We start from the raw sequence: 22,812 nt of genomic DNA, 5'->3' as shown, positions 1-22,812 counted from the left end.
TGGATCATCTCAGTTCAGGGGTTCAAGACCAGCCTGGCCAACATGGCAAAACCTTGTCTCTACTAAAAATACAAAAATTAGCTGGGCATTGTGGTGCATGCCTGTAGTCCCAGCTACTCAGGACGCTGAGACAGAAGAATCACTTGATCCCGGGAGTCAGAGGTTGCCTGGGTGACAGAGTGAGACTCCATCTCAAAAGAAAAAAAAAGGAAAAAAGTTTCTTTTTCAGTGTTGTTAATATTTATGATAATGTTCATATAATACACATTATAATTATATGGTACATAATACATTTAAAGTGGCTCAATAATCACATGTGCATTCATAGGACACTCCAGCAAGTTTCTGTTGTATCTTTTTACTTTGTAGGTCTTGGGACAAGTTACAGATGCATGGTATTTTTGGCCTAGGCCCAGGGTATTAACATCAGTCTTACTCTCACTAATAGTCTGTCACATCTAAGAACTGGGAATCTTAGAAAATAAGATTTCCTTTTCTCGGCTTCTTGCCTTTAGCTGGAAGTCTCTTTGCTTCCACATCAGAGTAAATATTACTAATAAAAACAGAAATGATTTCAATTCAAAAATTACATTAAAAATTTTTGTTTTTTTCCCTGACACATTCCCGTTTTTCTCAACATAACCAATATCATTTTCCCTGTCATAAAAAGAAAAGACTATATCATTTTCAATTTTGTAAAAGAGTTTTTCAAGTAGTAGAAAATATTTTCATATTTTCCCATACATCTAAATTTCCCTAATGTTCAGCCAACCATAGAAACGCAGCAGATTGAATGCAGACTTCACTTTAATTATCTGTGGTCATGAAGAACTGAGATAGCACTGGTATACATAATCTGAAAACCTCATATAACCTGTAATGTAAAGCCTTTCCCATACTCTGTCATTTCTGAGACTTAATAGGGTGTTAGCCAAGCTGAGTGACCCAAAGGCCATCTTCTCATTTCCCTTTTGGCTGTCTGCAGGGAATGCAAATGAGGGTGAATGGCCATTACAGCAAGCAGGAGAAAGAGAGAAAGAGAATCACTTCTCTTGATATTTAGTCTGTACATGATCCAGAAATAGCGATGTTTTGATCACACTGGAACCAGAATCTGAGAATACAAAATTAGAGAGTTCATGTTGATTTATGGTAAGTTTTAACTTACTGATTGTTTACTGTATGCCTGAGACAAAATGGGCGTTGGAGTCAAAGTGAGAAAGGGAGGAAGAGCTTTGTCTTCAGAGACTAGAAATCTATCTTTATTATTCCTCTACAAATAACAATGTAACAGAAAGTAATTGTAATTTGGTTGAATTACATCATGCTAATTTTGTGTACTACAGTTCATCTTCACTAGCATCCAGTTTGTTACAATGAAAAGACAAACACAATTCTAATGGACTTTGGATGGAAGCAGATGTGTCTACAACTTAAAGAATAATGACAATGTGTCCTTCCTCTACTTCTTGAAGTTAGAAAAGCTTGGCCAGGTGTGGTATCTCACTCCTGTAATCCCAGCACTCTGGGAGGCCGAGGTGGGTGGATCACTTGAGGCCAGAAGTTTGAGAGCAGCCTGGTCAACATGGTAAAAACCCATTTCTACTAAAAATACAAAAATTACTCAGGCATGATGACACAGGCCTATAGTCCCAGCTACTTGGGAAGCCAACTCACGAGAATCACATGAACCCGGGAAGCGGAGGTTGTAGTGAGCCAAGATCGTGCCATTGCACTCCAGCCAGGGTGACGAGACTGTCTCGAAAACAAACAAAACAAAACAAAATACACTTGCTCTGACTGAATTTATGATGTTCAATGTAAAACTTAATGCTGGTATTTTCCATAAAATTTAATAGAGGAAAACGTTTGTACCAGAAAGCGTTTGCATTTTTAATAATAACTATATAGTTTGAAAAAAGAATTTGTTCATTAAATGTTTAAACTATATATGCCGTTATAGCTATTGACATTGAAGTTAGACAAATCTATTGGAGAAATAATTGATTAAAAAATATCTCTATTAGGAAATGATAAAACAGTATACTTGAAGAACCCTTGAGAATCAAACATATAAATAGGTATAGGTGTGTTGTGTATGGTTTAGAATACATTCATGAATGTCCTAGCATTATCCTCTGAAGAAGGCCTAGAAGTAATACACTCAGCAGGAATGAGTACATCTAGAATTCACATCTTTATTTCTTGTCTTCCATTTTTGTAAAAAAATCATATTAAATTCCCAGTTTAGATCAGTGTACAATTGTTATGCTGGTGAAAAGTGTATTTAAAAATCTGTGAATTTTTGCCACTTTTCTTGTTATTATATTTAACTAGCAAAAACAAAAAGCCTTCCTAGAGAAAATATATAAAATACACAATTATATTTGTTTTGATGATATATTTGAAAAAGCAATTGATAAGCGTGTATTATGGCTCAAACTCTATTTCCTAATTGTTATACAACTAATTGCAAGACAATTACTTAAATTAAATAACGGATAACATACTTGTAAATAATATGCAATAGTTTTTGTTTAAACATCATAATCTCTAGTTTTAATTCTATAAAATATTAACAAATTCTTGTGAGATGTGATCCTGCTCTTAAGGATCTCATGGAACCTAGTAATCACATTTGATTTATTTTTGAAATATTTATAAAATATTTTAGAAAATGTATTTTAAAATATTGAATGTTGGCTTATGGAATTTTTATAATAATTTATGTAGATATTTAGTATATCTTATTGAAACAGAAATGTCAATTAAAGACTAATTTCTATGGATTGCTTTCAGAACAGTAGAGACTGAAAAAAAATTTTTTTCAATGAAGTTAAAATCTTTTTCTATTAAATCTGTATATATGTTTCAGCACTTCAAATATTTGACTACATACTAACTGCATAATTGCTATTTCAATATTTGGGTAAATGTAAATCTAAAAGAAAAACATTCCCCCCTCCCTCTTCATATATCTTTTCCACACATTCCTTCTATCTACATAATATCCAGCCTATCATTAATTAATCTGATTCTCTAAAGTTAATCTAGTTCATACCTATATTTTGTTTGGTAATTAAGAAATCAGGCCAGGCGTGGTGGCTCATGCCTGTAATCCTAACATTTTAGGAGGCCGAGGTAGGCGGATTGCTTGAGGTCAGGAGTTCGAGTCCAGCCTGGACAGCATGGTGAAACCCCATATCTACTAAAAATACAAAAATTAGCCTAGAGTCATGGTCTGCGCTTGTAATCCCAGCTACTTGGGAGGCTGAGACATGAGAATAGCTTGAACTCAAGAGCTGGAGGCTGCGGTGAGCCAAGATCGCACCACTGCGCTCCAGCCTGGATGACAGAGTGAGATCCTGTCTCAAAAAAAGAAAAAGAAAAAAAATATTGAACTAGGTTGGCTAATCATTTTTTTTAACTTATTTGTTGCACTGAGAAAAATTATTCAGAATCCACCACTTCCAACATATTTTGCCATTACTGGCATTCATTAATTCATATTATTTAGTATGAAATACTAAACTATTTTCATAGAAGCAATTTGCTATAATAGAAAATTATATCACAAACTTAACACTGTCTCTTGTATATTCATATGCTTATAAAGTGTAGATAACTAAAGGATTAAGTGGAATTAGGATCTTTGTTTTAACATATTTTAAGTTGTAGTTTGAAGCCACATTCATGGCTACTAACTTTGTTTTTTAATAGTTTCTGCCCTTAAAATTTCAAAGTATTTGTAGATATTTCCCAAGGTGGCAACGAAAAAGAAAACTATCCTCATTTAAGGTGTTGCTTTTGTAAATGTAGTTTAGTGGGAGTTTTTCTTTCCATTAAATTGAAGATTAGAATATCTGCAAGAATATATACAAGGTTTGAATAAAGTTTCTTTAGGAAACTAAATTTAAAAATGTTTTATTTAACTGAATTCTAAAATGGCACTTAAAAACAAAACTTTAATCAAACAAAAAGTTATGCAAAATATTTCCTTCAGGTGACATTGTCAAATGCCAACTGAACAACAAAAAAAAAATGGGCTTCTAAGAAGCAGCTCAGGAAATATGTTAAATTGAAAAAAGCACATCAAAACTAGGTAAAAACAAGTCAATTCCAACAGTTAACTTTAGGAGCTAAAAAGACATCACATATCCAATGCCTGGGAGATAGAGTTTGTAACTTTTTTAGTTGATAACATTGCTTTTATGATACCATGATACCCACTTGTATTGAATCCATATATATATAATTCTTAAACCTATCAATCAAATTTAAAAGTCTAGCCCCAAATCCCACAGGCTCAATGTTAAATTTCCCCACATTTGTCAAGCCCGCTTATATTGAATTTCCACTTACATCAACCTATTAGTTTCACCAGCTATGCTGTGTTTTTATAGGGCTTTATATCACTTCCTGGTACCACAGAGAGGAAGCGGAAAAATGAAGCAGTAGCCAATGTGCTTTCCTACATATATTGTATTACTTTGTTTTATTGAAATTTCTGTCTAATCTGGAAATGAGATATATATATATATATATATATATATATATATAGAGAGAGAGAGAGAGAGAGAGAGAGAGAAAGCTTGTTTCACTTTCTATAGAGTTAGATCAAACTTGAATGAAATTGTGAAGATACTAAAGCTTGATGAAATATGTAACTCTTTTTATCTGTCACATCCTAATTTTGAGATTATAGTTTAAAGTAGACATTCAGGTGTTTCCGGCTAATTGTTCTGTTTTAGAACAAAATGATGAATTTATTTTTGTTTTAGACTGTAAATGTGGTTTGTTTCTAACATATTGGACATAAATCTTAGAGAGTCTATCTTCGGGTTATATTTGGCACTGTAGATCACAGTGGCTGTAAAGACAACGTCTTTTAAAAGAGGGGACATTGATATCACAATATTTGTTTTTTGTTCAACCATTCTACGGTAGGCAAACTTACATTTACTTTTATCGCACTTACGAAAAATTTCTTGCCATTACATTTTGCCTGAATAGAAGAAAAACATTTTAATAAACGTTCCTATAGCTTTCATGCTTTGAGGAAACTGTTGCAATCAGACTGAATTTATTGAATATCATTTCAATTTTCCTTTGACTTCTATAAAAATTTTTAGTACAAATCTGTTTTAAGGATAAATTTGTTTTATTAATATAGAAGAAAATGCATTATATGAAGAAAATAATTATCTATTTGTTTTAGATAAATAAATAGGAAGTGAACAATCCAGTTTATTCTGAATACGGTTATATTCCAAATGAATGACTTTTGACAAAGGAAGAGTAAAACGATTTCAGGATGACATGCTGTTTTTATCCAATATTTTCCAAACTGCATCTTACGAGGTACTCATTACTATCCTGTGGAAAGGGGGTTTCTAAACTGTTTAGATACTAAAATGGAAATTTCTGCTATACATTGAGGAAAAAAATTAGAATTATTCTTTAGTTATAAAAATTAATAGTTCCATTGAACATCATTTATCATTAAGCATTCTAGAGATAGAAAGTTTCCTGAAGTTGCTTATCCCAACTTCCTAAAACCTCATCAATTGAAACTGGTCTGAGAGAGGATTTGCTAGAGCAATCGAAAGAATAAAAGGATATCTATACATTTTTGTGTCAATTCAGAATTCTGGTTTCAATCCTGTTTCTATCTCTTGAGCTAAGTCTGTAATCTTAAGGGATGTAAGTTTTTATTTTTGTTTTTTTTTCCTGCATAATGGTGGTAAAATTACCTATTACATATTTGTTCTAAAAATTGTGATGTATGTAAAGAATATAGAGTACTAATTGAAATTAGTGAGAAATTAATAAACATTAAATAACACACACATGCACGTGCACACATTTTCTTACTTGTACTTTATGTAGTTATGCCATATTCTCTTCAGGTAAATATTTAATATACGAAAATATATTACTCATATAATTTTTGTTCAGAGTTACAAGATTGCAAAGAGTAGCAAAACTAGTCATTATAAAATCATTTTTACTAACAGGATTTTTATAAGATTGGTCATTTAGAATTTGCTGTCTTTTTAAAATAACTTACTGCATCCATTATAATTAAGTCATTATATTTGCCAGACAATATGTCCAGAAACTCTAGGAATACACTATAAAGACAGTGTATTAGGAATACACTTATAAAGACAATGTATTAGGAATACACTTAAAAAGAGTGTATTCCTAAAGTTTCTGGAGACGATGTCCAGCAATTTAAATCATAAACCTTGAAAATGTTGTAGAACTTCTTGCAGGTGACGAATAATGTTGGAAGGGATGTTCAATTTACAGATTAAATCTTTCACAAATAAAAATCTGACCTATTTATACTGGTCAACATACAATAAAATTAGGACAAGGATGATGATAAGAGATAACTCTCAAAGGAGATAATTGAGGAAATGAATAAAGCCCTTTAACATTCTTTAAATGACCTTATTTATTATTATCTTCAGCACACTCAAATCAAAAATAAACTGAAAGAGGCTATATAGTACTTTATACAATTTAATTAGGAAAGACGTATATATTTTCAAACCACTGTCTTATTAATTCTTTTTTCTAAGATTTAGCATTGAAAATTTTTGTTAAATAAAGGCTAAATAAACTCATTTTTATAATTTTGATTTTATTTTTTAAAACCAGTTTCCAATTCAACTTTTTATTTTTCAGTATTTACTAGAAAAATTTTGATGTTCATCGAGTGGCTTTTACATTTTTCTGATGCAAATTGCAATCTGGTAGTAAAGACTTTCAGAAAATTTCAACTCAGCTCAGAAAATGTTAACTGATAGTATGGTAAATTTCATGAATGGGTAAGTATGACAGATTTTGCATTAATTGTTTAACTGACTGTTTCTAAATTCATTGATTCATAATCACATAACAAACACTCATGAAGTGCCAGCTACTGCCTATAATAGAACTAAGTGCAATAATGGGAAAATAAGAATAAATAAAGCACAGTGCTGCACTTGTGGCATTTTATAGTATGTAGCAGAGATTGACATATAAATTACACTTTTATTCAAGCTATCAGAAGAAATGTGCAAATTACCATGTGAGCAATAAAAAGGATAGCTCATTCCTGGTCAAAAAAATAATAATAATGTTCTCTTACATAATTCAAAGAGCCAATCCCATTCTTACCCTATGGTTGACTCCATATGCAATTTATTCCATTCATTTATTTACTCAATCAACAATTTGGGAATCTTTTGTGTATGGGAGACACACATACAAACATATTACAATACACTATGCAAATTTTAAGAATATAGAGAGTTAACTCACTGCCTGTGGCTATAGAAAGAGGACTCTGAAGTGACATTTGAACAGTCGCTGAAAAACAAGTAATTTTCCACCTTGGTGGTAGAGTCCGGAGGAGAGGATGGACTAAGAATACATTTTGTGCCAACTAGGAGCAACATGTGCAAGGAAAGAATGTGAAAGATCAGGTGTTTAGGAAAGTTCTACCAAACTTTAAAAACTGGTATCATTTTCAAGAAAGTGCTACCTAAGCAAAATGTATGCCTTTCAGGTTCCCACCCAAATTACAAATCCCAAATTAAAGAAGTACTAGAGATGGGATGTAAGCACAGTCACCTATTTATCATGGAATATGTATATTTTTGAAATGGAATTAAATGGGTGACTTTTTCTTTTTAAAATGAAATACAGCATACGTAAATCATGTGAATATTAAATTTTCACCTCAATGATAAAAAAAAACTTACATCGTCACTCATGTAACTATGAACCAGATTATATGCACGAAATTTCCAGCACGTTCACCTCTTATGCCCCCTCTTCCACTCAATTACCACCTACCCAGTGTAATCATTATTCTGACTTGTATCGTAATAAATTAGTTGGTGTTGTTTCTGAAGGTAACTTAAATAAATACATATGACATCTATTCTGTTGTGTCTAGTTTCCATCAATAAAAATTGTATTTCTTGTACATTTTAAATTAACTAAAAGAGTATAATTGAATCACTTGTAACACAAGGAAAGGATAAATGCTTGGGGCAATTGACACCCCATTTACCCTGATGTGACTATTACACATTGTATGCCTATATCAAAATATCTCATGTACCCCATAAATACACATACCTACTATTACCCACAAAAGTTAAAAATTTAAAAAACAATCTATTTTGAGATTCATTCTGTTTCTTGCATGTATCAGCTTTTGTTTTTCCATTAGAGCTGTGTTATATTCCGCTGTGTGAATATACCACAATTTATTTTTCCTGTTTCATGATGGGCATGTCAGCTGTTTCCAGTTTGGTGTTATTATGAGTAAAGCTGGTATGAATATATTAAAGTGAATATCAGCATATATTTTTCTTAGGTATATGCCCAGGAATGAAATCCTGGGCCATATTTAGCTTTAGTGGATACTAGATATCATTATTTAAAAAATTAAATTTGGCTTGACACCGTAGAGTATATAAAAAGACAAATAATACTGATAGTGGTTGTATTTATTTGCTAGGGCTGCCATAGAATTCCACACACTGGGTGACATAAACAACAGAAATTTATTTTCACACAGTCCTGAAGGCTGAAAGTCCATGATTGTGTTAGCAGATTTGGTTTCTTCTGAGGCCTCTCTTTGGCTTACAGATGGCCACCTTCTTGCTGTGTCTTCATGTGATGTTTTTCTCTGTGCATGGGTACTCCTGGTGTCTCTTGATGTCCTAATCTCCTCTTCCTGTAAGGACACCAGTTATGTTGACTTGGGGCCAAGCCTAATGGCCTCATTTTAACTTAATTATCTCTAAAGGTCCTATTTTGAAATACAGTCACAATCTGAAATATGGAAGTTAAGGCTTCAATATATGAGTTTTGGGGAGCACAGTTCAGTTCATAACAGTAGCTAAGTCAGATAATCTGACTGCCAAACTTTTTTTAATGTCTGCAAAAATCCATTGACTCAGACAAGAAAGATTCCCTAAATATTAGTCCACAAATCTAAATAGATGTAGTATTTCTTAAAATATTTCAGAAAATAACTTAAGTGCAGTGCGTATTTGACTAAGTGACCAATAAGAAGAGTATAATTTCTTTAGATACATATATCTATAAATATGTGTAAAGATGTTTCCAATTCTAAAGAACTTTTATACACTGCTATATAAAATTATAGGTGTTGTTTTATTTCCTACAGTATAAAGTCAATAAATGTTTTCTGATTTTAAAGTAGCTTAGAAAAAATACATTTTAAAAGAAAAAAAGAGCTTAAATAAATAAACTCCATCTACAGTGTGCTGATATGGTCTAGATGTTTGTCCCCCGCAAATCTCATGTTGAAATGTGATTACCAGTGTTGGAGATGGGGCCTGGCAGGTGATGGGGCCTGGTGATTGAATCATGAGGGCAGATTCCTCAAGAACGACTTAGTATCACCCCTTCAGTGATAAGTGGTTCTAGCTCAACTTAGTTCATGCAAGGTTTGGTTGTTAAAAATCCCCTTCTTAGCTCTCCTGCGCCTGCTCTCAACCCTGTAATGTGCCTGCCTCTGCTTTGCCTTCCTTCATGATTGTGAACTTCCTGAGGCCCTTACCCAATCTCCTGAAGCCCAGCAAATGCTGGAGCTATGCTTGTACAGCCTGCAGAGCTGTGAGCCAATTAAACCTCTTTTCATTATAAATTACCCAAACTCAGGCATTTCTTTATAGTGATGAAGAAATGGCCTAATACATGTACATACATTATTTCGTATTAAATGTCAGAACACTAAGCGATATAAGTGTTATTACCCCCATTTTACCAATGTGAGAACTGGGGACCAGATGAGTTAAGTGGTCTAGCCTCAGGTGGCAACATCTTTCCCAATAAGCCTAGCAATCTTTTAAGAATATCTAAGTTTTTACTCAAATATATATTCCATAAGATATTGACTGTCATCTACAACCAATAGGCCATGCACTTTTCATTCATTCATCATCACCTATTTATCCAAGCCTATAATATGTATTCATTCATTGTGCCAAAGATTGTACTGAGTTCTGAAGGTAGATGCATAAGAGAGACAAAGTTCCTATCTTTACAGAGTTTACAGTGTACCATGGAGTTAAATAATTTTAAAGAGCCAAAAAAATGTATTCGATAAACCTATATTATAACAAAGTAACCCTATTATCATCTTCTATTTGAATTTCAATTGTATTATGGCCCCTAATTTATTAGTGGAAACATTTTCTCTGAGGATTTGCCCAAGTTTTGGAGATTGCTCGGCACCAGACCCGGACATGGCGGCCAACATCATTGACATAGTGGTGATGATAACAAAGGTTCTTCATAATTTATGCCCACCTTTGCTGAAAATTGTTTGAAACCTACCCGCAGTTTTCTAGGACTGCAAAGAAGTCTGATGTTTCAGAGTCAAACATCAAGAAACATCATTGGGCCTTTTCTCCTGCTTACACAACACTCTGCAGGGTGAGATACTTTAGGATTTGACTACTTCTGCGACTTTGTCTATGGACCTAGTAGGTTTCTTAAGCTCCGAAATTTCCTAAACTCTTACGTTCCCAAACTTTGTGCTCTTCCTGTTGCCTGCTCTCCCCACCTACCTTCTCTGTGGGAACCAATACGTTCTGTGCTCTCTTGTTTCCTCTAGGATTCCCCCTCTCCCCACTCCAGTCTAGGAGAGCTTTGTATAGTCATGGGTAATTGGAGGGGGTGTAATGATGCTTGCTGTAACTCATCATATGCTTTCTATGTGGAAAACTCATTCTGTTAATATATTAAAATACTACCTCACAATAAAACTAATAACAAGGAAAAATTAAGAAGTGGGTATTATAGAGCAGTGCTGACTTGAGCAGGAGCCATCATGGATTGTCAGGAAGATTCATAGAAATTGAATTTAGAAGATGGATCTAAAGTGCAAGTGGGAATTCACTGGAGAGAAGGGTTGCAGGTGTATGTGATTGTCCTAAAGTAGGGAGAAGGTCGATGGTTTCTGAGTACCTTAAAGAGGACAATGTGTGACCGGAAGGCAAAAGCAGTGGGAAAAATTATGAGGATGAAGCTGGTTGAGGAAGGCAGGACCATGTTAGGCAGGACCTTAAAGAACATGTTAAGGATTTTTGGTCTGTGACCTAAAAGTAATTGAAAATTCTTCAGGGTTTTAATTACAGAAGGGACTTAATCAGGTGTGATTTTTCTAAATGACCTAAATAACTGTTAAATAAGGAAAATCGATTGAAGTGGGTCCAAGGTGCATGCTGAGAAACCAGAGACTATTTAGAAAATGAGCTCCTTTTCAGCAACAGAAAATACCCAGTAATAATTAAGCTGTTGATAGATGAGATCGAAGTGCTTACCAGGTGCCAAACGCCTAATACTTTTATGTATTATCCCACTGAAATATCGCAAAATAATTAGCCTTGTTTTAAAGGCAGGGAAAATGAGAAATTAGAAAGTTTAAACCTAGGCAATGTGCATAGCTCACATGCTCAGTAAATGCACTATTTTGAATTAGGTAAAAGAAAAATCACTGCAATGTAAACTTTTACTCTCTCACATCCTTGTAATCAACAACAGGCATTTGCAAGTTGGCTATGAAGAATTAAACAAAGAAGCTAGAGAAGTAATTTGTTTCATATAAATACAAAAGTATCCGTAATGCAACCTAATTAGACCCAATGGAAAATTAACATAAGTTCCAGAAATTGTTTTAAAATGTTCATTAATAATGATTCAGGTTTGTAATATAGAATTTTAAAAAATGTTTCTAATGTTCAAATTACTAAATTTGAATATTTTTCATATTTGTTTATTAATTATATTAATGAACTATATTTTGAGAATCTTACTATGTGTGCAATACTAAAAGTTAATCATATCCATATGTTTTATTGAACATTTACCTCTCTGAAAATGAAATCATTTACTTTTCACAAAATTCTGTGTCACAGAACGTTTATTAATTTTCATCACAGTACAGGATAAGGGGGTAGTATTCTTTCGAGTCAAAATAGATAAAATATTAGAGGATACCTAACATTTTGTGAGGAAAATGATTCTCTGCGATAAATGCCTTCTATCCTACAATATTTAGAAGTACAATACCAGAATATACCATCTTACCATTTCAATTGTGATACATAAACACAGACTGTGGAATCTCGGAGGTGTTCTTGTTTAGTATCAACAACCGAAAAGTGAACCACAACATCTGTTTGTGAGTTTTCTCCCCATTATGTTTATGTCAGTTTCCAAAATTGGAGGGGGGGAGTGTTTTTATTTTAAGAGGTATCTTGTTTCCATTCTTTGCATTTGGGCTGTGTAATGCTATAATTTTATATTTGACTATGGAAACTAGCAGAAGGAAAATTATTTTTCATTGAGAGAAGTTAATAATAGAGTTTAGTAAAATATTTCACTAAGAGCCAAGCATATTACAATTGATCTAATAGTTCTAGTAGCAACCTAGCTCTGTAGCATAATGACTCAAAATCTGGGAGAGTTCCTAACCCAATTTTCACACACCCATACACACAAACACACAATTTCATAATCTCTTCAAAAAGATAAAATAATGTAGAAAAGAACATAGCATAACACACCCACAAAGAAGAAATAAAACTATTCTGTTACAGTTGCATCTTATTATTTTATATATTTTTGAGAAACAAATCAATATAAATAATATTGTAATCATCTGTGTTCCTCTTTCCAGTGTTATGCCCCAGTAACATTAATTATAATTACTTTTGAAGCTATGAATGCTTTTATATTTAGTACAGTATATATGTGTATATATATATAGTGCAACATTTTTTCTTTTTAATTGACATAAAATATTTTCAAAACTGTATAATATATATACACTTTGCTTGTTGACTCAATGTTATGTCTGTTCACCAATCTATGTTGATTTATACAGTTCTAGTTTATATAGTTGGCAGTTGTATAATATTCCATTGTTCAGGTATGCTAACTTGTATTGTTCCATTTCTCTTCTGCTAGATAGTGAGTTGCAATGGTTTAATAAAAATTCTAATGTAAGTGTTTTGGGGATATATGATAAAATTTATAACATTTTCTTATGTCCATGGGTGGACATTTTAAGTCATTGGGCATACATATTTTCAGCTATATACACAGTAGTAAATTGCTCTTGGGATTATTTGTAGCAATTTTACCAGTTCTCCTTTTCTTTTCTTGTCAACATCTTCCTATTTTTTTTTTCTTGAGATGTCGTTGTCTAGTTTTGTCTACTAAGTTTTATATATATATATATATGTATGTGCGTGTGTATGTGTGCGTGTATTACAGCTGCAACATATAGAAAGGAAGTAACAAGCACTATGTATATTTTTTAATAAAGAATTGCATATTTATCTATCAGGAACTGCATATTTCATGGGGTGATCTCATTTAGTTTACTGGTTTTAAATACAATCTATATTCTAATGACTTTCAAATGTGTATCTTAAACCTGGGCTTCTGGGCTGCCACATTGATTCTAGCCTTGTATAAACAATTGCCTACTATTAATAGAGTGTCCAAAACACAGTTCCAAATGTTTTCTCCCCAAACCTTCTGCTCTAACAGTCATCTCCGTCACAGTCAATGACCACCTCATCCTTCCAATCTCGTCTCCTGCCCACCTTGACTCACTCCTCTTTTTCTCTTATATTCCATATCACACTGTATATCAAACCCTGTTGGCTCTGCTATCAAAATACTATATCAGCCACTTCCTAATATCTGTCACATCCACTGTCATCACCACTGTCACAATCCACTGTTCAAGAAAACATCACCTCTTCCCTGATTGTTGCAATGGGCTCCCAAATGATCTGGCTGCCACCACCCTTGCCCACTTACGATCTGTTCTAACCAGAGTCATCTGCTGAAACCTAGTTCACATCATTTCACTCCTCTGCTCAAAATCCTCCAACTCACTCTATTTAAAATCCAAAGTTATTGTATGGCCTTCAAGGTCCTACCTGATCTTGACCTCATAACTGACCTGATCTTGACCTCACTCCCCTAATCAAAATCCTCCAACTCACTCTATTTAAAATTCAAAACTATTGTATGGTCATCAAGGTCTTACCTGATCTTGACCTCATAACTGTCAGAAATCTCCTATAACTTCCTTCACTGTTTTTCATTAAGCTACAGTGATGTTGGTCTCCTCATTGTTCACAGAACACAATGGAGACGTTCCTGTGTGTCAGCCTTGGATGGGAACACTCTAACTACCAATACCTGTAATGTCCACTTTTTTAAGCCCCATAGCTCTTTACTCAAAAGTCACTTCAGAGATGCTTTCTAGCCTCCATATAAAAAATTTCAACAACCCACTACATACAACACACTCAAAGTATAATCTCCTTCTCTGCATTTAACTCTTATCAATAAAAATATGTACTATATTTCAATTTCACTGGCTTCTCAGTCCTTAGCACAGCACCTGCTCCCTGGAAGGCGCAGACAGTGAATATTTCTTCATTTAATAAAACATATATTCTAGTGAAAGTTACAGGTTTATGGTAAGTTATAAACCACACCACATTTACACTTAAATTGTACAAATTAAAATTAATTCACCTGTTTATAAAAGTTAACTTAATTTGGAAGTGAGTATCTGAAGAAATTTCTTTATATTTGTAATGAAGTATGACTTTTAATACAATTGCTATTTACGTTGATAAATATCAGAAGCTTTGATATTTTATAATCATTGAAATATCAGTGTTAAATATAAGATTTAATCATCTTCCTGTTTGGCTATTATTAAATGTTTTGCATACTAAAGTGAATATTTAACTATATAGGCATTCAAACCTTCTAAAATGTTCGTTGACAATATCTCACTGTAGCAGGTGTGTCTGTGATATTGTATGTAAAAAAATATCTCTCATGATGTAAATAAGACATGTATTATTACAGTTCTTTTGCTTTCCAAAAAAAGTATGCTTATTCAAATATATTTTACTTTATAGTTACATAATACAAATTTAGCAATACTAGCAACTTTTTTTCTAGCTAAAATGTTGCCAATGGAATCTCTATATATGTATGTGTATGTGTATGTGTGTGTGCATTTTACACACACACATACGTATCAAGCCTTTGAATGCATCAAGTAAATTCAAAACAGATTACAAGAAAATACACACAAGTTGAATTTATTTGGAAATGAAATAACTTAAAATGCCTGCTGTGAAACAATCATTAGAGTATTTTGAGCTGTATTCTTTGGTTCAGTTTTGCTCAGAATACCTAACTCACTATAAATTTACTCACATTTCCTTTAATTTAATAACATTTACTCATCCCCATCATCCCCTGCCTTTGAAATAAGTGAACCACAAACTTTTGATTATAATCTTGTAGCCATAGAAAATTTGGAAAATATAATCTCAATTTAAAATTAACTCTTTCTCTTTACATTGAAAAAAAAAATGCTTGAGTTGCATACCTTCTCTGAACCACAGGTGATATTTCATAAGTTTAAAGCACATTTTTTTAAAAAAGAGTACTTTTTCAAATAATTTTCCATGCCTTCATTCAGCAGGTAACCCAAACCTTCATAATCCCCAAATGCTGCACTTCAAAGTTTTGCTCAGGAAAAAATATTGAAAAGAACAGCTTCTCTTTCCAGTTGATTTAAAACATAACTAGCTTATTTTCAGTACACATATGGAGTTACTTTTAAAAAGAAATCTTGGAATATTGCCAGACTACATCCAGGAAAGGCTTTTCTCCAGAGAGAGCTAAAATTCATTATCTGAGGTTTGGGACACCCATGTTCCTTCAAAATTTGGACACATCTTTGTTCCTTCATGATTAGTGATAGTAGTTTAAGTTAAAATGAGAAAGTACTCAATGTGTGATGATAGTCTCAAGAAACCAAATTATTATATTGTTTGAACTGATGCTTATTAACAGTTACCTACATAAATAAAACATCACTTTGCATGATGATCATTTTAGAATATCCTTTAAATCTGATATTATTTATGAAATATAACAGTCCTTATTTGTTTATAAGAAGTATTAAAGTTAAATTTAGGCCCTTTGTTATATCTCTCTTTTCCTTAAATGGTTAGCTTCCCTCATTTAAATCTATCTGAAATTTTTATTTCAGGAAAAAAAATCATTAAATCCAAATAATTTGAGGGTAATATAATTATGTTATTATTGTTTTTAGTGAGCATTTCATAATGATAATGTTTAAACATTTTAAACCTTCCTTTTTTATTTTTTATTTTTCTGAGAGGGAGTCTTGCTCTGTCATCCAGGCTAAGATGTAGTGGTGCGATCTTGGCTCGCTGCAACCTCCCCATCCCGGGTTCAAGCGATTCTCCAGCCTCAGCCACATGAATAGTTAGGATTACAGGAGAAGGCCCACAGGCCTGGCTAATTTTTGAATTTTTAGTAGAGAGAGGGTTTCGCCAGGTTGGCCAGGCTGGTCTCAAACTTCTGGGCTCAAATGATCTACCCACCTCGACCTCCCAAAATGCTGGGATTTCAGGCATGATCCACCACACAGGACCCTTTAACCTTGCTTTTGATGCACAAAATGAAGCTAACAAAGGTGGAAACATTGTTATACATTAAGAAAAATATTAATATCAGCATAATTTCAGTAATAATCAAATAACATTTCACTGTGAAATACTACAAAGTGGTAATTATTTTTAGATTTATTACATATTTTTCCCACAGTATATAACACATATTATGGGTTTTTCTGAAAAGGTAGAAACAAAATTCTCATAACTGATGATAAACAGCCTATGAATGTAAGACAAAATTAATATATAGTAATATGAAACAGATTAAGTAAATACAGACCCTGCTCTAAGAGATAAAAGTCTAACATGTGCAGTGAATCCACAAAATTGAATAGAGACTAAGAATATGATTTTTTAAATATCGACTTTATACATACCAAAGAATAAGTGTACTTTGTTATATGCTAAGTAAAGAAGCTAAGGGACTTTATTATCCTCATTTTTAATTAGTCAGGAAAGAAATATGTGGAATTACGAAAACCACATCAGTGAAGGAAGAGAAAGCTTCGGCAGATTGGAGGTACATTTTGTATCACACATAAGCATTACTTATCATGGGAGTTTTTACTTACTTTGTTTTTGTCCACAAAATAGGCATGGACACCTTTTGTATCTGCATAATTTGATAAAATCAGGTATTATGAACTTAACAATGAGTTATTTCAAATGGAACCAAAGCGTAAGCTCTACTTTAAAGAGTAATGGTCGAGCTGGGCAGGATTACTTCTGCAAAATGAATTAGAACACTATGAACTGTAATATATCAGCAATAAGTCTAGCATATTTCAAAACCACAGCTATTGGAGAAATGAGTCTGAATCACTTGAGCATCACAAATCCTAGGCCATATTTTTATTTCCAGCCTAACCCTTTGTGCTGCTTCCAAGTACGCAGCTCCAGTTGATTTCAAAGGCAGTAGATGAGAGATAAAGAGGAGCAAGGATTGTTCTACCTCAGCAATTCATGATCCCTCTAAGGCCATTGATTTTGAAAGAATATGGAGACCTTGGCATCTCAGCAGAATAGATCCAGCTACTCTTTTCTATCTACTCCCATGAGGTAGCACAAGCATTTATCCCGTTTACCATAGCAAATGATTCTCCATGTCCCGAAAATTACAACACTCTTCCTGTCTTCACTCTGAGGAGTCATAAAACCTAAATTAAACATGACTGTCCAAAGAATTATTTTCCGTAATGTTAACATTTCAACAAGAGAAATAAATGGAGCATTGTGATTTGAGTATTATCATAATATTAAATATAATAATGTAATATAACATTTAAACATCCTTAATTTAACATTATTCATTTAAAATATTTACTTATTAAATTATTAATTTTAAATTATTAATATTAAAGTTGTGGTTAAAAAATATTTTATGGGCATAGGGTAAAGTTGTATAGTATATTACTTAAACATGTGTGCTTATAATTCTCAAAATACTTACAGCTTTCTAAGTGATATTTCTTAGACATAAATATGTCCCTTATACATGAATACCTTTTTTTCTTTGAATATTTTCTTCATTTCCATGTAAATAGTGTATGTATGTGCATTTACTTATAAGCCTCATGCAATTATAATGTTCTAGTAATGTGTTTTGGTGTCCAAAATATTTTCAACTAACTTATATAGCTGTGCTAAGATTTGTCAAAATGAACAAATACTCAAAAGACAGCTTTATAAAGCATATTAATTAATGTATCACATCCTTCAAAAGAAGTGACTAAAACAGCTGAAAGGAATAAATTAAGTTAAAAACTTTGTATATATGTAGTAGAAATATCTAACATTAAAATATTGGCTGACTTCAGTCACTATACTAAATTACATACATTACTTTATTTAATTGATGCAAAATCTTTGTGAAATAAGCAGTATTTTGCTCCATTTTACATACTTTAAAATGGAGTAACGGTTAGAGGGGCTTAGAATTATCCAGTTTTAAAGATGGGACAAAGCTGGAACATGGACCCAGGTCTATCTGAATTGAGAATCCTATGGTCTTAAATATTTATATATTTTATCACCTTTCTGTTCTGGTGACATAGTGTCTGTGACTAGGAGAATCTTAAGATAAGATATCTAGATAAAGAGTGTGTATTTTAGGATTGCATTTTTGTTTTCAAAAAATGCTTGTTCAATTGAATTTATAAAATATATTATGTTCTGAAATTATTGAGTTCCATTGGTGTCGGCCATGTTCTGAAGGCTAACAAGGATGGCAAAGATGCGGTCAAGGTCCTTGGAGAGCTAGCCCTACAGAGGAGAGGTCAGAAACTTTTTTTGTATGGAGCCAGAGAGTAAATACTTTTCTGGGTCATAGAGTTTCCCAAAACTAATTAGCTCTCTTGTTTTTAGCAAGAAATTTGGCACAGAAAATATGTAAATAAATGATCATGGCTATGCCCCAAGAAATCTTTATTTACAGATACAAAAAATTAAATTTCATGTAATTACCAGGTGTCGATAAACACTATTCCTATTATGATTGTTTCAACCACTTAAAAACGTAAAAATTCTTCTTAGCTTCCAAGCCATACCAAAACAGGTATTGGGCTGGACTTGGCCAGTGAACCTGTGAACCAAGTTTGGCCAACTCCTGTGCAGAATTGCCCTGGCCACTGAGCACTTAAATTTGGCTAGTCCAAATTGAGATGTGCTGTAAGTATAAAATATACACCAGATTTTAAAGATTTAGTCTAAAAGATTTCAATGTCTCATTTATAATTTTTATGTTGGTTATGTTTTAAAATAACCAGCTTTTGATACTTTGGGTTAAATATCTTATTACAATAAGGTTCACTTGCTTAGTTTTTTTCCTTTTTGCTCACACACTATCTACACATTTTTTTTTTCTTAAATTGTGCTTAAATTCTTCCCTTCCTCTACCTTTTCTGCCACCACTCTCTTATTTCATAATTGATCTCATAGCCTTCATTGTCTCTCCAACACAGATCTTATTTTTTGTTTTTTTCATGTTTTAAGTCTTCTGGTTCTTCATCACATGACCTTTAGGAGAAGTTTTTGAAAATGAGTTTTTCGTATCCAGTGCTTTCTGTCGGGGCACTCTAAGACAGGGAGTTAGAGGAGGGAAAACGTTCTGGCTTCTGAGCTTACTGACTCTACTTCAGTGAGTAACATTCTTCTTATTTTATTTTTTGGACATGGAAGTAAGATTTCCTTTGAAATACTTTCAATCCTTAGAAACTTGGCCAAATACTTCATTCTGGCTTCAAAGTACTTACCAACACAATTTCCCTCCTCTTTCACACCTCCTACAATGAAGCTGTAACAGACGGTAAAATAGGCAATTCTGTGAAGAGAAAAAATACGTAGTCAATTTAGGCTTTGCATAATTGCCCACTTAGTAAATGGGACTATTGGCCAGATCAGGGAAATAAGAAAAAGTTATTGTTGAGAGTGAGAAATATGAAGGAACACTTTTAGAGAGAAATGAAGAATGCTGCTATTCTCCTCTCAACAATTGGAAGCAGTCAAGGGTACTATATCTTTTACCTTAATGCCTTGTTTATTAGTTAGGGTTTTCCTCAGAAACTGAATCAATAGGATAGATAGATAGATAGATAGATAGATAGATAGATAGATAGATAGATAGATAGATAAATAGATAGATAGACAGATAGATAGATAGGTAAACAGATATAGATATAAAATATAAACCCTAACTCATATATATTTCTAATACACATAATGTGTGTGTGTATATATACATCAATTTAAAACTGAAAAAATAGGATATATATATTAGAACCCTAATACATATATTTCATATATACCCATGTAGTATGTGTGTGTGTATGTGTGTATTAAACTGAAACTGAACCAATATATGTATACATTTGTATGAATATATATCTGTGAACCCACACACATATATATGAACCCTAACTATTATATATATATAGTGTGTATATATATGTGTATATATACACACACACATATATAATATATATACATATATGTATGATTATATATATATATATAAAAGAATAATTTTATTAAGAAATTTAGTAAGAGAATTGGCTTATGCAATTGTGGAGGCCAAGAAGCATCATGATCTGCAACCTGCAAGCTGGAGAACCAGAAAGGCTGGTGGTGAAATTCAATCTGAGTTCGAAGGCTCAAGATTTAGGAGCACCTATGTGTTAGGGCAGGAGAAGATGACTATCCAGGCTAACAAAGAGAAAGACTTAATTCACTTTTTTTCTGCCTTTTTTTTTTTTCTATTCAGCTTTCATTGTGTTAGATGATGTCCACTCACAATGATGAGGGAAAATCTTCTTTCCAAAGCCTATTGATCTATTGATTCAAATGCTAATTGATTCTGGAAAAATGCTCAAGACATACCTAGAAATAATGTTTTACCAGCCACCTGGGAATTCCTGAGCCCAGTCAAGTTGGCACACAAAATTAATTATCGCACCCTGTGAGGGGGTGTCTTCAGGCTTGTGGAAAATACCTGGTAAGTGCTCTCTAAAACTAAGTGGATCCAGGAAAAGTGGACTGGTGCCTGACTCACCCCAGAGAAAGCAGTAAGATAGAGGCGGTGGCATTAATGGCCCGTACTCTACACTTATGTTCTTCCTTGGAAGAAAGCCTAGTCTATGAAGAGAATTGCAAAGTAAACCAAGAGTGAAACTGAGTTACAGGCAAGAGTGTTGCAGAGCGTGTTCCTTAGAGATGGGCTCTGAATTTCTCACAAATGCCCTCATAAAGGGACAGGTCACATTAACCAAGTCTTAGTCTCAGGGAGTATGAAATCACCCAGAAAATAAAACCATCTGTTCTATCCCTCAACCTCTCCTGCCTTCTGCCACTTCAACCCTGCTACAAAAAAACAAAAGAAGTAAATGGGGAGCATGGACAGGAATACCCTATCTTCTTCCAGGAACACACTTCCATTTACAGAACTTATCATGGCTTAGAGGGAGAAAAAGCTTTATGTTAAGAATAAATATATTGATTGATATCTTGGACTTAACAAATTCTAATTTCTGAATTGGGGCTTTATTTTAGAACTTAAGATCCTTTTATGATTATCTTTTGCTGAAGACCGAGTAACAAATTCAAAGAACATTGTATTTTGATCATAGCTCATAAGCCATGTATTTCATATATCATTTATCCAAAATGTGCTTCTGTCACACACATTCATATTCACATATCTCTCACCTTTTAACCAAACACCGCATGTTCTCACTCATAGGTGGGAACTGAACAATGAGATCACTTGGACTCGGGAAGGGGAACATCACACACCGGGGCCTATCATGGGGAGGGGGGAGGGGGGAGGGATTGCACTGGGAGTTATACCTGATGTAAATGACGAGTTGATGGGTGCTGATGAGTTGATGGGTGCAGCACAGCAACATGGCACAAGTATACATATGTAACAAACCTGCACGTTATGCACATATACCCTAGGACTTACAGTATAATAATAATAAAAAATAAATTAAAAAAGAAAATACATAATGCATTTCTATTCTTTCTACCACTGTCCTCCAATATATACTCTTTACTGACTTCAGAGAAGATCTCTTATGGTGTCAGAGTGCTTCCAAAACCCATCTGTATCCTCACTTCCCTTATGAGGAACCTTTACTTTCCATAAGGCTTAGTCTCTGTGTCACGAGCATTCACTGAAAACTTGGAGCATGGCTACACCAAAGCCTTTACTTCATTAGGATGCTGAAAGGAGTAATACATGGTCTTCTCCTCGAAGAGACTCACAGTGAAATGGGAGATGCTTGTAAAATAAAAATCAAAGAGGCTCAGGAGAAGAAAGCATTCAATTTTAACTTTTTGATTTTGCAATTTTCCCCAAAATGGGTAACCAAAATGTCTAGAAAAAACAAAGCCATACTATGTTTAACTTCATTTCATTGTGGTTATTTGTATTGGAATTTTTTTTTCTCCTCTCAAACTTAGATGAACCAAAAAAAAAAAATTAAGCTCAATTTCTCACAAAAGATCGAGGTAGAATAAAATTAAGACACGTCTAACATAGCTGAAAAATCCATATTATTATCCCACTTCCTGAAAAATCTTCTTCTAAAATATTGTTTAGCTCCAATAACAATTTAAGTTCCAATAGGAATTTTTCCTCAAAGAGTTAAATCACTTTGGCAGTTAGTGATAAGCAAAATCGAGATCTAAAAGCACTATGACAAGATCCTTGGTTTTGATTGCTTATACTTTAATT

General features: G+C 33.2%; 1 long non-coding RNA gene across 3 annotated transcripts in view; it reads right to left on the bottom strand.

The window, feature by feature from the left end:
- The window catches only part of LOC123575223 (uncharacterized), a 118,892-nt gene that overhangs the window by 26,178 nt on the left and 69,902 nt on the right, over window positions 1-22,812 (bottom strand). For all 3 annotated transcript variants that reach the window (XR_012416935.1, XR_010577354.2, XR_012416936.1), the window contains one exon: window positions 19,832-19,899. This is a non-coding gene — a long non-coding RNA (uncharacterized lncRNA). The remainder of the gene's footprint in view (window positions 1-19,831; window positions 19,900-22,812) is intronic.

This window comes from Macaca fascicularis, chromosome 8 (genome assembly GCF_037993035.2).
Source record: "Macaca fascicularis isolate 582-1 chromosome 8, T2T-MFA8v1.1".
Classification (NCBI taxonomy): domain Eukaryota; kingdom Metazoa; phylum Chordata; class Mammalia; order Primates; family Cercopithecidae; genus Macaca; species Macaca fascicularis.
The sequence above is the reverse complement of the archived record's forward strand: the minus strand, read 5'-3'. Positions and strand labels throughout refer to the sequence as shown.